The sequence below is a fragment of the Mixophyes fleayi genome, chromosome 3 (assembly GCF_038048845.1).
Source record: "Mixophyes fleayi isolate aMixFle1 chromosome 3, aMixFle1.hap1, whole genome shotgun sequence".
NCBI classification, from domain to species: Eukaryota; Metazoa; Chordata; class Amphibia; order Anura; family Limnodynastidae; genus Mixophyes; species Mixophyes fleayi.
Window position 1 is genome coordinate 1138631 of NC_134404.1, and position 17886 is coordinate 1156516.

Genomic DNA, 17886 nt, shown 5'->3' on the forward strand with positions numbered 1-17886 from the left:
ATGCAATTCAATTGTCTTATTGCCACTCGTCTATTTAGAACTGTTGATTTTTAATTGTTCATTATTCTAGCATACAGTGAATGAGAGTTCTATTAATATGGAAGAAGAAGAAGAAGAAGAAGAAGAAGAAGAAGAAGAAGTTGTCATATGGAAAAATTTCCAAATTCTTTAAACTATTAAAAGTTCTCTAAGCAGTTTATGTTCTGAGCACTTTTTATGCAGCATCTTGAAGAACTAAAGATTCAATACTATAAACACAATGCATTGGCCAGGAATAGAACCCGGGTGAACTGCTTGGAAGGCAGCTATGCTCACCACTATACCACCAACACTTTTGTGTTTTTTTGAATGTTTAAAAATCAATTGCAAAATCTAGTGAGCAATCATAAAACAGGATTTAAGTAATGAATTGAAAAGAAATTCCTGAACGAAAGAGGCTTATCTGTGCATAAGTTCAATGTTTATGGTCCACTTTTTACACAAAGGTTTCAAAGAATTGAGAAAAGAAAATAAATTGGTTGGCCATGAACAAAGGATTTGGCTACACCTCCATTACTGGCAAGAGGAATTGATCTTCTGTGGGAAAACTTTTAGAATGTTAAAAGGTAAAAGAGAAAAGCAGTCCGGTATAAAAACCAAGTTAACTGCTTAGAAGAACGCTATGCCCACCAGTGTAACACGAAGTGTCGACTACAAAGCACTCCCTTTAAAGATTGAAAAGATACATTTAATACACAGTAGGGTTTGAAAATGGTTGAAACTGTGAATATTGGAGGGATATACAAGTCTTTCTCCATGCATTTCTGCAAGAGTAAATTGGTGTTTAAAGCTAGACAACCATTAAGAAAATGCATTTCAATTGTCTTATTGGCACCAGTCTTTTTAGAACTGTTGATTTTTAATTGTTCATTATTCTTTCTAGCATACAGTGAATGAGAGTTCCATTAATATGGAAGAAGAAGAAGAAGAAGAAGAAGAAGAAGAAGAAGAAGAAGAAGTCATATGAAAAAAAATCCAAATTCTTTAAACTATTAAAAGTTCTCTAAGCAGTTTGTGTTCTGAGCACTTTTTATGCAAAATCTTGAAGAACTAAAGATTCAATACTATAAACACAATGCGTTGGCTGGGAATCAAACCCAGGTCAACTGCTTGGAAGGCAGCTATGCTCACCACTATACCATCAACCCTTTTGTTTTTTTTTTAATGTTTAAAAATCAATTGCAAAATCTAGTGAGCAATCATAACAAAGGGTTTAAGTAATGAATTGAAAAGAAATTCTTGAACGAAAGAGGCTTATTTGTGCATAAGTTCAATGTTCATGGTCCACTTTTTACACAAAGGTTTCAAAGAATTGAGAAAAGAAAATTAATTGGTTGGCCATGAACAAAGGATTTCGCTACACCTCCATAACTGACAAGAGGAATTGATCTTCTGTGGGACAATTTTTAGAATGTTAAAAGGTAAAAGAGAAAAGAAGTCCGGTATAAAAACCAAGTCAACTGCTTAGAAGAACGCTATGCCCACCAGTGTAACACGAAGTCTCGACTGCAAAGCACTCCTTTTAATGATTGAAAAGATACATTTAATACACAGTAGGGTTTGAAAATGGTTGAAACTGTGAATATTGGAGGGATATACAAGTCTTTCTCCACGCATTTCTGCAAGAGTAAATTGGTGTTAAAAGCTAGACAACTAATAAGAAAATGCATTTCAATTGTCTTATTGGCACCAGTCTATTTAGAACTGTTGATTTTTAATTGTTCATTATTCTAGCATACAGTGAATGAGAGAGAAGAAGAAGTAGAAGAAGAAGAAGAAGAAGAAGAAAAAGAAGATTAAGAAAATGAAGAAGAAGAAAAAGAAGAAGAAGAAGTTGTCATATGAAAAAAATTCCAAATTCTTCAAACTATTAAAAGTTCTCTAAGCAGTTTGTGTTCTGAGCACTTTTTATGCAGCATCTTGAAGAACTAAAGATTCAATACTATAAACACAATGTGTTGGCCAGGAATCGAACCCAGGTCAACTGCTTGGAAGGCAACTATGCTCACCACTATACCACCAACGCTTTTGTTTTTTTTGAATGTTTAAAAATCAATAGCAAAATCTAGTGAGCAATCATAAAACAGGATTTAAGTAATGAATTGAAAAGAAATTTCTGAACGAAAGAGGCTTATCTGTGCATAAGTTCAATGTTCATGTTCCTCTTTTTACACAAAGGTTTCAAAGAATTGAGAAAAGAAAATGAATTGGTTGGCCATGAACAAAGGATTTGGCTACACCTCCATTACTGGCAAGAGGAATTGATCTTCTGTGGGACAATTTTTAGAATGTTAAAAGGTAAAAGAGAAAAGCAGTCCGGTATAAAAACCAAGTCAACTGCTTAGAAGAACGCTATGCCCACCAGTGTAACACGACGTCTCGACTGCAAAGCACTCCCTTTAATGATTAAAAAGATACATTTCATAAACAGTAGGGTTTGAAAATGGTTGAAACTGTGAATATTGGAGGGATATACAAGTCTTTCTCCACGCATTTCTACAAGAGTAAATTGGTGTTAAAAGCTAGACAACCAATAAGAAAATGCATTTCAATTGTCTTATTGGCACCAGTCTATTTAGAACTGTTGATTTTTAATTGTTCATTAGTCTAGCATACAGTGAATGAGAGTTCCATTAATATGGAAGAAGAAGAAGAAGAAGAAGAAGAAGAAGAAGAAGAAGAAAAGGAAGAAGAAGAAGAAGAAGAAGAAGAAGTTGTCATATGAAAAAAATTCAAAATTCTTTAAACTATTAAAAGATCTCTAAGCAGTTTGTGTTCTGAGCACTTTTTATGCAGCATCTAGAAGAACTAAAGATTCAATACTATAAACACAATGCGTTGGACAGGAATCAAACCCGGGTCAACTGCTTGGAAGGCAGCTATGCTCACCACTATACCACCAACGCTTTTATTTTTTTGAATGTTTAAAAATCAATTGCAAAATCTAGTGAGCAATCATAAAACAGGATTTAAGTAATGAATTGAAAAGAAATTTCTGAACGAAAGAGGCTTATCTGTGCATAAGTTCAATGTTCATGTTCCTCTTTTTACACAGAAGGTTTCAAAGAATTCAGAAAAGAAAATGAATTGGTTGGCCATGAACAAAGGATTTGGCTACACCTCCATTACTGGCAAGAGGAATTGATCTTCTGTGGGACAATTTTTAGAATGTTAAAAGGTAAAAGAGAAAAGCAGTCCGGTATAAAAACCAAGTCAACTGCTTAGAAGAACGCTATGCCCACCAGTGTAACACGACGTCTCGACTGCAAAACACTCCCTTTAATGATTAAAAAGATACATTTAATAAACAATAGGGTTTGAAAATGGTTGAAACTGTGAATATTGGAGGGATATACAAGTCTTTCTCCACGCATTTCTACAAGAGTAAATTGGTGTTAAAAGCTAGACAACCAATAAGAAAATGCATTTCAATTGTCTTATTGGCACCAGTCTATTTAGAACTGTTGATTTTTAATTGTTCATTAGTCTAGCATACAGTGAATGAGAGTTCCATTAATATGGAAGAAGAAGAAGAAGAAGAAGAAGAAGAAGAAGAAGAAGAAGAAGAAGAAGAAGAAAAAGAAGAAGAAGAAGAAAAAGTAGAAGAAGAAGAAAAAGTAGAAGAAGAAGAAGTTGTCATATGAAAAAAATTCCAAATTCTTTAAACTATTAAAAGTTCTCTAAGCAGTTTGTGTTCTAAACACTTTTTATGCAGCATCTTGAAGAACTAAAGATTCAATACTATAAACACAATGCGTTGGCCAGGAATCGAACCCAGGTCAACTGCTTGGAAGGCAGCTATGCTCACCACTATACCACCAACGCTTTTGTTTTTTTTTTAAAATGTTTAAAAATCAATTGCAAAATCTAGTGAGCAATCATAAAACATGATTTAAGTAATGAATTGAAAAGAAATTCCTGAACGAAAGAGGCTTATCTGTGCATAAGTTCAATGTTCATGGTCCACTTTTTACAAAAAGGTTTCAAAGAATTGAGAAAAGAAAAAGAATTGGTTGGCCATGAACAAAGGATTTCGCTACACCTCCATAACTGACAAGAGGAATTGATCTTCTGTGGGACAATTTTTAGAATGTTAAAAGGTAAAAGAGAAAAGAAGTCCGGTATAAAAACCAAGTCAACTGCTTAGAAGAACGCTATGCCCACCAGTGTAACACGAAGTCTCGACTGCAAAGCACTCCCTTTAATGATTGAAAAGATACATTTAATACACAGTAGGGTTTGAAAATGGTTGAAACTGTGAATATTGGAGGGATATACAAGTCTTTCTCCACGCATTTCTGCAAGAGTAAATTGGTGTTAAAAGCTAGACAACCAATAAGAAAATGCATTTTAAATTGTCTTATTGGCACCAGTCTATTTAGAACTGTTGATTTTTAATTGTTCATTATTCTAGCATACAGTGAATGTGAGTTCCATTAATATGGAAGAAGAAGAAGAAGAAGAAGAAGAAGAAGAAGAAGAAGAAGAAGAAGAAGAAGAAGAAGAAGAAGAAGAAGAAGAAGAAGAAGAAGAAGAAGAAGAAGAAGAAGAAGAAGAAGAAGAAGAAGTTGTCATATGAAAAAATTTCCAAATTCTTCAAACTATAAAAAGTTCTCTAAGCAGTTTATGTTCTGAGCACTTTTTATGCAGCATCTTGAAGAACTAAAGATTCAATACTATAAACACAATGCATTGGCCAGGAATAGAACCCGGGTGAACTGCTTGGAAGGCAGCTATGCTCACCACTATACCACCAACACTTTTGTGTTTTTTTGAATGTTTAAAAATCAATTGCAAAATCTAGTGAGCAATCATAAAACAGGATTTAAGTAATGAATTGAAAAGAAATTCCTGAACGAAAGAGGCTTATCTGTGCATAAGTTCAATGTTTATGGTCCACTTTTTACACAAAGGTTTCAAAGAATTGAGAAAAGAAAATAAATTGGTTGGCCATGAACAAAGGATTTGGCTACACCTCCATTACTGGCAAGAGGAATTGATCTTCTGTGGGACAATTTTTAGAATGTTAAAAGGTAAAAGAGAAAAGCAGTCCGGTATAAAAACCAAGTCAACTGCTTAGAAGAACGCTATGCCCACCAGTGTAACACGACGTCTCGACTGCAAAGCACTCCGTTTAACAATTAAAAAGATACATTTAATAAACAGTAGGGTTTGAAAATGGTTGAAACTGTGAATATTGGAGGGATATACAAGTCTTTCTCCACGCATTTCTACAAGAGTAAATTGGTGTTAAAAGCTAGACAACCAATAAGAAAATGCATTTCAATTGTCTTATTGGCACCAGTCTATTTAGAACTGTTGATTTTTAATTGTTCATTAGTCTAGCATACAGTGAATGAGAGTTCCATTAATATGGAAGAAGAAGAAGAAGAAGAAGAAGAAGAAGAAGAAAAAGAAGATTAAGAAAAAGAAGAAAAAGAAAAAGAAGAAGAAAAAGTAGAAGAAGAAGAAGAAGAAGAAGAAGAAGAAGTTGTCATAGGAAAAAAATTCCAAATTCTTTAAACTATTAAAAGTTCTCTAAGCAGTTTCTGTTCTGAGCACTTTTCATGCAGCATCTTGAAGAACTAAAGATTCAATACTATAAACACAATGCGTTGGCCAGGAATCAAACCCAGGTCAACTGCTTGGAAGGCAGCTATGCTCACCACTATAACACCAACGCTTTTGTTTTTTTTTTAAATGTTTAAAAATCAATTGCAAATTCTAGTGAGCAATCATAAAACAGGATTTAAGTAATGAATTGAAAAGAAATTTCTGAACGAAAGAGGCTTATCTGTGCATAAGTTCAATGTTCATGTTCCTCTTTTTACACAAAGGTTTCAAAGAATTGAGAAAAGAAAATGAATTGGTTGGCCATGAACAAAGGATTTGGCTACACCTCCATTACTGGCAAGAGGAATTGATCTTCTGTGGGACAATTTTTAGAATGTTAAAAGGTAAAAGAGAAAAGCAGTCCGGTATAAAAACCAAGTCAACTGCTTCGAAGAACGCTATGCCCACCAGTGTAACACGAAGTCTCGACTGCAAAGCACTCCCTTTAATGATTGAAAAGATACATTTAATACACAGTAGGGTTTGAAAATGGTTGAAACTGTGAATATTGAAGGGATATACAAGTCTTTCTTCACGCATTTCTGCAAGAGTAAATTGGTGTTAAAAGCTAGACAACCAATAAGAAAATGCATTTCAATTGTCTTATTGGCACCAGTCTATTTAGAACTGTTGATTTTTAATTGTTCATTATTCTAGCATACAGTGAATGAGAGAGAAGAAGAAGTAGAAGAAGAAGAAGAAGAAGAAGAAAAAGAAGATTAAGAAAATGAAGAAGAAGAAAAAGAAGAAGAAGAAGTTGTCATATGAAAAAAATTCCAAATTCTTCAAACTATTAAAAGTTCTCTAAGCAGTTTGTGTTCTGAGCACTTTTTATGCAGCATCTTGAAGAACTAAAGATTCAATACTATAAACACAATGTGTTGGCCAGGAATCGAACCCAGGTCAACTGCTTGGAAGGCAACTATGCTCACCACTATACCACCAACGCTTTTGTTTTTTTTGAATGTTTAAAAATCAATAGCAAAATCTAGTGAGCAATCATAAAACAGGATTTAAGTAATGAATTGAAAAGAAATTTCTGAACGAAAGAGGCTTATCTGTGCATAAGTTCAATGTTCATGTTCCTCTTTTTACACAAAGGTTTCAAAGAATTGAGAAAAGAAAATGAATTGGTTGGCCATGAACAAAGGATTTGGCTACACCTCCATTACTGGCAAGAGGAATTGATCTTCTGTGGGACAATTTTTAGAATGTTAAAAGGTAAAAGAGAAAAGCAGTCCGGTATAAAAACCAAGTCAACTGCTTAGAAGAACGCTATGCCCACCAGTGTAACACGACGTCTCGACTGCAAAGCACTCCCTTTAATGATTAAAAAGATACATTTCATAAACAGTAGGGTTTGAAAATGGTTGAAACTGTGAATATTGGAGGGATATACAAGTCTTTCTCCACGCATTTCTACAAGAGTAAATTGGTGTTAAAAGCTAGACAACCAATAAGAAAATGCATTTCAATTGTCTTATTGGCACCAGTCTATTTAGAACTGTTGATTTTTAATTGTTCATTAGTCTAGCATACAGTGAATGAGAGTTCCATTAATATGGAAGAAGAAGAAGAAGAAGAAGAAGAAGAAGAAGAAGAAGAAGAAGAAGAAAAGGAAGAAGAAGAAGAAGAAGAAGAAGAAGAAGTTGTCATATGAAAAAAATTCAAAATTCTTTAAACTATTAAAAGATCTCTAAGCAGTTTGTGTTCTGAGCACTTTTTATGCAGCATCTAGAAGAACTAAAGATTCAATACTATAAACACAATGCGTTGGACAGGAATCAAACCCGGGTCAACTGCTTGGAAGGCAGCTATGCTCACCACTATACCACCAACGCTTTTATTTTTTTGAATGTTTAAAAATCAATTGCAAAATCTAGTGAGCAATCATAAAACAGGATTTAAGTAATGAATTGAAAAGAAATTTCTGAACGAAAGAGGCTTATCTGTGCATAAGTTCAATGTTCATGTTCCTCTTTTTACACAGAAGGTTTCAAAGAATTCAGAAAAGAAAATGAATTGGTTGGCCATGAACAAAGGATTTGGCTACACCTCCATTACTGGCAAGAGGAATTGATCTTCTGTGGGACAATTTTTAGAATGTTAAAAGGTAAAAGAGAAAAGCAGTCCGGTATAAAAACCAAGTCAACTGCTTAGAAGAACGCTATGCCCACCAGTGTAACACGACGTCTCGACTGCAAAACACTCCCTTTAATGATTAAAAAGATACATTTAATAAACAATAGGGTTTGAAAATGGTTGAAACTGTGAATATTGGAGGGATATACAAGTCTTTCTCCACGCATTTCTACAAGAGTAAATTGGTGTTAAAAGCTAGACAACCAATAAGAAAATGCATTTCAATTGTCTTATTGGCACCAGTCTATTTAGAACTGTTGATTTTTAATTGTTCATTAGTCTAGCATACAGTGAATGAGAGTTCCATTAATATGGAAGAAGAAGAAGAAGAAGAAGAAGAAGAAGAAGAAGAAGAAGAAGAAAAAGAAGAAGAAGAAGAAAAAGTAGAAGAAGAAGAAAAAGTAGAAGAAGAAGAAGTTGTCATATGAAAAAAATTCCAAATTCTTTAAACTATTAAAAGTTCTCTAAGCAGTTTGTGTTCTAAACACTTTTTATGCAGCATCTTGAAGAACTAAAGATTCAATACTATAAACACAATGCGTTGGCCAGGAATCGAACCCAGGTCAACTGCTTGGAAGGCAGCTATGCTCACCACTATACCACCAACGCTTTTGTTTTTTTTTTAAAATGTTTAAAAATCAATTGCAAAATCTAGTGAGCAATCATAAAACATGATTTAAGTAATGAATTGAAAAGAAATTCCTGAACGAAAGAGGCTTATCTGTGCATAAGTTCAATGTTCATGGTCCACTTTTTACAAAAAGGTTTCAAAGAATTGAGAAAAGAAAAAGAATTGGTTGGCCATGAACAAAGGATTTCGCTACACCTCCATAACTGACAAGAGGAATTGATCTTCTGTGGGACAATTTTTAGAATGTTAAAAGGTAAAAGAGAAAAGAAGTCCGGTATAAAAACCAAGTCAACTGCTTAGAAGAACGCTATGCCCACCAGTGTAACACGAAGTCTCGACTGCAAAGCACTCCCTTTAATGATTGAAAAGATACATTTAATACACAGTAGGGTTTGAAAATGGTTGAAACTGTGAATATTGGAGGGATATACAAGTCTTTCTCCACGCATTTCTGCAAGAGTAAATTGGTGTTAAAAGCTAGACAACCAATAAGAAAATGCATTTTAAATTGTCTTATTGGCACCAGTCTATTTAGAACTGTTGATTTTTAATTGTTCATTATTCTAGCATACAGTGAATGTGAGTTCCATTAATATGGAAGAAGAAGAAGAAGAAGAAGAAGAAGAAGAAGAAGAAGAAGAAGAAGAAGAAGAAGAAGAAGAAGAAGAAGAAGAAGAAGAAGAAGAAGAAGAAGAAGAAGAAGAAGAAGAAGAAGAAGAAGAAGAAGAAGAAGAAGAAGAAGAAGAAGAAGAAGAAGAAGAAGAAGAAGAAGAAGTTGTCATATGAAAAAATTTCCAAATTCTTCAAACTATAAAAAGTTCTCTAAGCAGTTTATGTTCTGAGCACTTTTTATGCAGCATCTTGAAGAACTAAAGATTCAATACTATAAACACAATGCATTGGCCAGGAATAGAACCCGGGTGAACTGCTTGGAAGGCAGCTATGCTCACCACTATACCACCAACACTTTTGTGTTTTTTTGAATGTTAAAAATCAATTGCAAAATCTAGTGAGCAATCATAAAACAGGATTTAAGTAATGAATTGAAAAGAAATTCCTGAACGAAAGAGGCTTATCTGTGCATAAGTTCAATGTTTATGGTCCACTTTTTACACAAAGGTTTCAAAGAATTGAGAAAAGAAAATAAATTGGTTGGCCATGAACAAAGGATTTGGCTACACCTCCATTACTGGCAAGAGGAATTGATCTTCTGTGGGACAATTTTTAGAATGTTAAAAGGTAAAAGAGAAAAGCAGTCCGGTATAAAAACCAAGTCAACTGCTTAGAAGAACGCTATGCCCACCAGTGTAACACGACGTCTCGACTGCAAAGCACTCCCTTTAACGATTAAAAAGATACATTTAATAAACAGTAGGGTTTGAAAATGGTTGAAACTGTGAATATTGGAGGGATATACAAGTCTTTCTCCACGCATTTCTACAAGAGTAAATTGGTGTTAAAAGCTAGACAACCAATAAGAAAATGCATTTCAATTGTCTTATTGGCACCAGTCTATTTAGAACTGTTGATTTTTAATTGTTCATTAGTCTAGCATACAGTGAATGAGAGTTCCATTAATATGGAAGAAGAAGAAGAAGAAGAAGAAGAAGAAGAAGAAGAAAAAGAAGATTAAGAAAAAGAAGAAAAAGAAAAAGAAGAAGAAAAAGTAGAAGAAGAAGAAGAAGAAGAAGAAGAAGTTGTCATAGGAAAAAAATTCCAAATTCTTTAAACTATTAAAAGTTCTCTAAGCAGTTTCTGTTCTGAGCACTTTTCATGCAGCATCTTGAAGAACTAAAGATTCAATACTATAAACACAATGCGTTGGCCAGGAATCAAACCCAGGTCAACTGCTTGGAAGGCAGCTATGCTCACCACTATAACACCAACGCTTTTGTTTTTTTTTTAAATGTTTAAAAATCAATTGCAAATTCTAGTGAGCAATCATAAAACAGGATTTAAGTAATGAATTGAAAAGAAATTTCTGAACGAAAGAGGCTTATCTGTGCATAAGTTCAATGTTCATGTTCCTCTTTTTACACAAAGGTTTCAAAGAATTGAGAAAAGAAAATGAATTGGTTGGCCATGAACAAAGGATTTGGCTACACCTCCATTACTGGCAAGAGGAATTGATCTTCTGTGGGACAATTTTTAGAATGTTAAAAGGTAAAAGAGAAAAGCAGTCCGGTATAAAAACCAAGTCAACTGCTTCGAAGAACGCTATGCCCACCAGTGTAACACGAAGTCTCGACTGCAAAGCACTCCCTTTAATGATTGAAAAGATACATTTAATACACAGTAGGGTTTGAAAATGGTTGAAACTGTGAATATTGGAGGGATATACAAGTCTTTCTCCACGCATTTCTGCAAGAATAAATTGGTGTTAAAAGCTAGACAACCAATAAGAAAATGCATTTCAATTGTCTTATTGGCACCAGTCTATTTAGAACTGTTGATTTTTAATTGTTCATTATTCTATCATACAGTGAATGAGAGTTCCATTAATATGGAAGAAGAAGAAGAAGAAGAAGAAGAAGAAAAAGAAGAAGAAGAAGAAGAAAAAGAAGAAGAAAAAGAAGAAGAAGAAGAAGTTGTCATATGAAAAAAATCCAAATTTTTTAAACTATTAAAAGTTCTCTAAGCAGTTTGTGTTCTGAGGACTTTGTATGCAGCATCTTGAAGAACTAAAGATTCAATACTATAAACACAATGTGTTGGCCAGGAATCGAACCCGTGTCAACTGCTTGGAAGGCAACTATGCTCACCACTATACCACCAACACTTTTGTTTTTTTAGAATGTTTAAAAATGAATTGCAAAATCTAGTGAGCAATCATAAAACAGGATTTAAGTAATGAATTGAAAAGAAATTCCTGAACGAAAGAGTCTTATCTGTGCATAAGTTCAATGTTCATGGTCCACTTTTTAGAAAAGGTTTCAAAGAATTGAGAAAAGAAAAAGAATTGGTTGGCCATGAACAAAGGATTTGGCTACACCTCCATTACTGGCAAGAGGAATTGATCTTCTGTGGGAAAATTTTAGAATGTTAAAAGGTAAAAGAGAAAAGCAGTCCGGTATAAAAACCAAGTCAACTGCTTAGAAAAATGCTATGCCCACCAGTGTAACACGAAGTCTCGTCTGCAAAGCACTCTCTTTAATGATTGAAAAGATACATTTAATACACAGTAGGGTTTGAAAATGGTTGAAACTGTGAATATTGGAGGGATATACAAGTCTTTCTCCACGCATTTCTGCAAGAATAAATTGGTGTTAAAAGCTAGACAACCAATAAGAAAATGCATTTCAATTGTCTTATTGGCACCAGTCTATTTAGAACTGTTGATTTTTATTTGTTCATTATTCTAGCATACAGTGAATGAGAGTTCCATTAATATGAAAGAAGAAGAAGAAGAAGAAGAAGAAGAAGAAGAAGAAGAAAAAGAAGAAAAAGAAAATTAAGAAAAAGAAGATTAAGAAAAAGAAGAAGAAGAAAAAGAAGAAGAAAAAGAAGAAGAAGAAGAAAAGGAAGAAGAAGAAGAAGAAGAAGTTGTCATATGAAAAAAATTCAAAATTCTTTAAACTATTAAAAGATCTCTAAGCAGTTTGTGTTCTGAGCACTTTTTATGCAGCATCTAGAAGAACTAAAGATTCAATACTATAAACACAATGCGTTGGCCAGGAATCGAACCCGGGTCAACTGCTTGGAAGGCAGCTATGCTCACCACTATACCAGCAACGCTTTTGTTTTTTTGAATGTTTAAAAATCAATTGCAAAATCTAGTGAGCAATCATAAAACAGGATTTAAGTAATGAATTGAAAAGAAATTTCTGAACGAAAGAGGCTTATCTGTGCATAAGTTCAATGTTCATGTTCCTCTTTTTACACAAAAGTTTCAAAGAATTGAGAAAAGAAAATGAATTGGTTGGCCATGAACAAAGGATTTGGCTACACCTCCATTACTGGCAAGAGGAATTGATCTTCTGTGGGACAATTTTTAGAATGTTAAAAGGTAAAAGAGAAAAGCAGTCCGTTATAAAAACCAAGTCAACTGCTTAGAAGAACGCTATGCCCACCAGTGTAACACGACGTCTCGACTGCAAAGCACTCCCTTTAATCATTGAAAAGATACATTTAATAAACAGTAGGGTTTGAAAATGGTTGAAACTGTGAATATTGGAGGGATATACAAGTCTTTCTCCACGCATTTCTACAAGAGTAAATTGGTGTTAAAAGCTAGACAACCAATAAGAAAATGCATTTCAATTGTCTTATTGGCACCAGTCTATTTAGAACTGTTGATTTTTAATTGTTCATTAGTCTAGCATACAGTGAATGAGAGTTTCATTAATATGGAAGAAGAAGAAGAAGAAGAAGAAGAAGAAGAAGGAGAAGGAGAAGAAAAAGAAGATTAAGAAAAAGAAGAAGAAGAAGAAAAAGAAGAAGAAGAAGAAGAAGAAGTTGTCATATGAAAAAAATTCTAAATTCTTTAAACTATTAAAAGTTCTCTAAGCAGTTTGTGTTCTGAGCACTTTTTATGCAGCATCTTGAAGAACTAAAGATTCAATACTATAAACACAATGCGTTGGCCAGGAATCGAACCCGGGTCAACTGCTTGGAAGGCAGCTATGCTCACCACTATACCACCAACGCTTTTGTTTTTTTAGAATGTTTAAAAATCAATTGCAAAATCTAGTGAGCAATCATAAAACAGGATTTAAGTAATGAATTGAAAAGAAATTCCTGAACGAAAGAGGCTTATCTGTGCATAACTTCAATGTTCATGTTCCACTTTTTACACAAAGGTTTCAAAGAATCAGAAAAGAAAATGAAATGGTTGGCCATGAACAAAGGATTTGGCTACACCTCCATTACTGGCAAGAGGAATTGATCTTCTGTAGGACAATTTTTAGAATGTTAAAAGGTAAAAGAGAAAAGCAGTCCGGTATAAAAATCAAGTCAACTGCTTCGAAGAACGCTATGCCCACCAGTGTAACACGAAGTCTCGACTGCAAAGCACTCCCTTTAATGATTGAAAAGATACATTTAATACACAGTAGGGTTTGAAAATGGTTGAAACTGTGAATATTGGAGGGATATACAAGTCTTTCTCCACGCATTTCTGCAAGAATAAATTGGTGTTAAAAGCTAGACAACCAATAAGAAAATGCATTTCAATTGTCTTATTGGCACCAGTCTGTTTAGAACTGTTGATTTTTAATTGTTCATTATTCTATCATACAGTGAATGAGAGTTCCATTAATATGGAAGAAGAAGAAGAAGAAGAAGAAAAAGAAGAAGAAGAAAAAGAAGAAGAAGAAGAAGAAGAAGAATTTGTCATATGAAAAAAATTCCAAATTCTTTAAACTATTAAAAGTTCTCTAAGCAGTTTGTGTTCTGAGGACTTTGTATGCAGCATCTTGAAGAACTAAAGATTCAATACTATAAACACAATGTGTTGGCCGGGAATCGAACCCGTGTCAACTGCTTGGAAGGCAACTATGCTCACCACTATACCACAAACGCTTTTGTGTTTTTTGAATGTTTAAAAATGAATTGCAAAATCTAGTGAGCAATCATAAAACAGGATTTAAGTAATGAATTGAAAAGAAATTCCTGAACGAAAGAGGCTTATCTGTGCATAAGTTCAATGTTCATGTTCCACTTTTTACACAAAGGTTTCAAAGAATTGAGAAAAGAAAATTAATTGGTTGGCCATGAACAAAGGATTTGGCTACACCTCCATTACTGGCAAGAGGAATTGATCTTCTGTGGGACAATTTTTAGAATGTTAAAAGGTAAAAGAGAAAAGCAGTCCGGTATAAAAACCAAGTCAACTGCTTAGAAGAACGCTATGCCCACCAGTGTATCACGAAGTGTCGACTGCAAAGCACTCCCTTTAATGATTGAAAAGATACATTTAATACACAGTAGGGTTTGAAAATGGTTAAAACTGTGAATATTGGAGGGATATACAAGTCTTTCTCCACGCATTTCTGCAAGAGTAAATTGGTGTTAAAAGCTAGACAACCAATAAGAAAATGCATTTCAATAGTCTTATTGGCACCAGTCTATTTAGAACTGTTGATTTTTAATTGTTCATTATTCTAGCATACAGTGAATGAGAGAGAAGAAGAAGAAGAAGAAGAAGAAGAAGAAGAAGAAGAAGAAGAAGAAGAAGAAGAAGAAGAAGAAGAAGAAGAAGAAGAAGAAGAAGAAGAAGAAGAAGAAGAAGAAGAAGAAGAAGAAGAAGAAGAAGAAGTTGTCATATGATAAAATTTCCAAATTCTTTAAACTATTAAAATTTCTCTAAGCAGTTTGTGTTCTGAGCACTTTTTAAGCAGCATCTTGAAGAACTAAAGATTCAATACTATAAACACAATGCGTTGGCTGGGAATCAAACCCAGGTCAACTGCTTGGAAGGCAGCTATGCTCACCACTATACCACCAACACTTTTGGTTTTTTTTAAATGTTTAAAAATCAATTGCAAAATCTAGTGAGCAATCATAAAACAGGATTTAAATAATGAATTGAAAGAAATTCCTGAACGAAAGAGGCTTATCTGTGCATAAGTTCAATGTTCATGGTCCACTTTTTACACAAAGGTTTCAAAGAATTGAGAAAAGAAAATGAATTGGTTGGCCATGAACAAAGGATTTGGCTACACCTCCATTACTGGCAAGAGGAATTGATCTTCTGTGGGACAATTTTTAGAATGTTAAAAGGTAAAAGAGAAAGCAGTCCGGTATAAAAACCAAGTCAACTGCTTAGAAGAACGCTATGCCCACCAGTGTATCACGAAGTGTCGACTGCAAAGCACTCCCTTTAATGATTGAAAAGATACATTTAATACACAGTAGGGTTTGAAAATGGTTAAAACTGTGAATATTGGAGGGATATACAAGTCTTTCTCCACGCATTTCTGCAAGAGTAAATTGGTGTTAAAAGCTAGACAACCAATAGAAAATGCATTTCAATAGTCTTATTGGCACCAGTCTATTTAGAACTGTTGATTTTTAATTGTTCATTATTCTAGCATACAGTGAATGAGAGAGAAGAAGAAGAAGAAGAAGATGAAGAAGAAGAAGAAGAAGAAGAAGAAGAAGAAGAAGTTGTCATATGATAAAATTTCCAAATTCTTTAAACTATTAAAATTTCTCTAAGCAGTTTGTGTTCTGAGCACTTTTTAAGCAGCATCTTGAAGAACTAAAGATTCAATACTATAAACACAATGCGTTGGCTGGGAATCAAACCCAGGTCAACTGCTTGGAAGGCAGCTATGCTCACCACTATACCACCAACGCTTTTGTTTTTTTTTAAATGTTTAAAAATCAATTGCAAAATCTAGTGAGCAATCATAAAACAGGATTTAAATAATGAATTGAAAAGAAATTCCTGAACGAAAGAGGCTTATCTGTGCATAAGTTCAATGTTCATGGTCCACTTTTTACACAAAGGTTTCAAAGAATTGAGAAAAGAAAATGAATTGGTTGGCCATGAACAAAGGATTTGGCTACACCTCCATTACTGGCAAGAGGAATTGATCTTCTGTGGGACAATTTTTAGAATGTTAAAAGGTAAAAGAGAAAAGCAGTCCGGTATAAAAACCAAGTCAACTGCTTAGAAGAACGCTATGCCCACCAGTGTATCACGAAGTGTCGACTGCAAAGCACTCCCTTTAATGATTGAAAAGATACATTTAATACACAGTAGGGTTTGAAAATGGTTAAAACTGTGAATATTGGAGGGATATACAAGTCTTTCTCCACGCATTTCTGCAAGAGTAAATTGGTGTTAAAAGCTAGACAACCAATAAGAAAATGCATTTCAATAGTCTTATTGGCACCAGTCTATTTAGAACTGTTGATTTTTAATTGTTCATTATTCTAGCATACAGTGAATGAGAGAGAAGAAGAAGAAGAAGAAGAAGAAGAAGAAGAAGAAGAAGAAGAAGAAGAAGAAGAAGAAGAAGAAGAAGAAGAAGAAGAAGAAGAAGAAGAAGAAGAAGAAGAAGAAGAAGAAGAAGAAGAAGAAGTTGTCATATGATAAAATTTCCAAATTCTTTAAACTATTAAAATTTCTCTAAGCAGTTTGTGTTCTGAGCACTTTTTAAGCAGCATCTTGAAGAACTAAAGATTCAATACTATAAACACAATGCGTTGGCTGGAATCAAACCCAGGTCAACTGCTTGGAAGGCAGCTATGCTCACCACTATACCACCAACGCTTTTGGGTTTTTTAAATGTTTAAAAATCAATTGCAAAATCTAGTGAGCAATCATAAAACAGGATTTAAATAATGAATTGAAAAGAAATTCCTGAACGAAAGAGGCTTATCTGTGCATAAGTTCAATGTTCATGGTCCACTTTTTACACAAAGGTTTCAAAGAATTGAGAAAAGAAAATGAATTGGTTGGCCATGAACAAAGGATTTGGCTACACCTCCATTACTGGCAAGAGGAATTGATCTTCTGTGGGACAATTTTTAGAATGTTAAAAGGTAAAAGAGAAAAGCAGTCCGGTATAAAAACCAAGTCAACTGCTTAGAAGAACGCTATGCCCACCAGTGTATCACGAAGTGTCGACTGCAAAGCACTCCCTTTAATGATTGAAAAGATACATTTAATACACAGTAGGGTTTGAAAATGGTTAAAACTGTGAATATTGGAGGGATATACAAGTCTTTCTCCACGCATTTCTGCAAGAGTAAATTGGTGTTAAAAGCTAGACAACCAATAAGAAAATGCATTTCAAAAGTCTTATTGGCACCAGTCTATTTAGAACTGTTGATTTTTAATTGTTCATTATTCTAGCATACAGTGAATGAGAGAGAAGAAGAAGAAGAAGAAGAAGAAGAAGAAGAAGAAGAAGAAGAAGAAGTTGTCATATGATAAAATTTCCAAATTCTTTAAACTATTAAAATTTCTCTAAGCAGTTTGTGTTCTGAGCACTTTTTAAGCAGCATCTTGAAGAACTAAAGATTCAATACTATAAACACAATGCGTTGGCTGGGAATCAAACCCAGGTCAACTGCTTGGAAGGCAGCTATGCTCACCACTATACCACCAACGCTTTTGTTTTTTTTAAATGTTTAAAAATCAATTGCAAAATCTAGTGAGCAATCATAAAACAGGATTTAAATAATGAATTGAAAAGAAATTCCTGAACGAAAGAGGCTTATCTGTGCATAAGTTCAATGTTCATGGTCCACTTTTTACACAAAGGTTTCAAAGAATTGAGAAAAGAAAATGAATTGGTTGGCCATGAACAAAGGATTTGGCTACACCTCCATTACTGGCAAGAGGAATTGATCTTCTGTGGGACAATTTTTAGAATGTTAAAAGGTAAAGAGAAAAGCAGTCCGGTATAAAAACCAAGTCAACTGCTTAGAAGAACGCTATGCCCACCAGTGTATCACGAAGTGTCGACTGCAAAAGCACTCCCTTTAATGATTGAAAAGATACATTA

General features: G+C 34.0%; 9 non-coding genes across 9 annotated transcripts; all 9 read right to left on the minus strand.

The window, feature by feature from the left end:
- Positions 1 to 1993: 1993 nt before the first annotated feature.
- On the minus strand, positions 1994 to 2065 carry TRNAG-UCC (transfer RNA glycine (anticodon UCC)). The gene has a single exon. It is a non-coding gene; the product is annotated as a tRNA-Gly (tRNA).
- Positions 2066 to 3792: 1727 nt separating this feature from the next.
- TRNAG-UCC (transfer RNA glycine (anticodon UCC)) lies at positions 3793 to 3864 on the minus strand. The gene has a single exon. It is a non-coding gene; the product is annotated as a tRNA-Gly (tRNA).
- Positions 3865 to 6529: 2665 nt separating this feature from the next.
- On the minus strand, positions 6530 to 6601 carry TRNAG-UCC (transfer RNA glycine (anticodon UCC)). The gene has a single exon. It is a non-coding gene; the product is annotated as a tRNA-Gly (tRNA).
- A 1730-nt stretch (positions 6602 to 8331) lies between these two features.
- Positions 8332 to 8403, minus strand: TRNAG-UCC (transfer RNA glycine (anticodon UCC)). Its single transcript has one exon. It is a non-coding gene; the product is annotated as a tRNA-Gly (tRNA).
- Positions 8404 to 12088: 3685 nt separating this feature from the next.
- On the minus strand, positions 12089 to 12160 carry TRNAG-UCC (transfer RNA glycine (anticodon UCC)). The gene has a single exon. It is a non-coding gene; the product is annotated as a tRNA-Gly (tRNA).
- An 840-nt stretch (positions 12161 to 13000) lies between these two features.
- TRNAG-UCC (transfer RNA glycine (anticodon UCC)) lies at positions 13001 to 13072 on the minus strand. The gene has a single exon. It is a non-coding gene; the product is annotated as a tRNA-Gly (tRNA).
- A 1729-nt stretch (positions 13073 to 14801) lies between these two features.
- On the minus strand, positions 14802 to 14873 carry TRNAG-UCC (transfer RNA glycine (anticodon UCC)). Its single transcript has one exon. It is a non-coding gene; the product is annotated as a tRNA-Gly (tRNA).
- Positions 14874 to 15652: 779 nt separating this feature from the next.
- TRNAG-UCC (transfer RNA glycine (anticodon UCC)) lies at positions 15653 to 15724 on the minus strand. The gene has a single exon. It is a non-coding gene; the product is annotated as a tRNA-Gly (tRNA).
- Positions 15725 to 17418: 1694 nt separating this feature from the next.
- TRNAG-UCC (transfer RNA glycine (anticodon UCC)) lies at positions 17419 to 17490 on the minus strand. Its single transcript has one exon. It is a non-coding gene; the product is annotated as a tRNA-Gly (tRNA).
- Between the last annotated feature and the right edge of the window lie 396 nt (positions 17491 to 17886).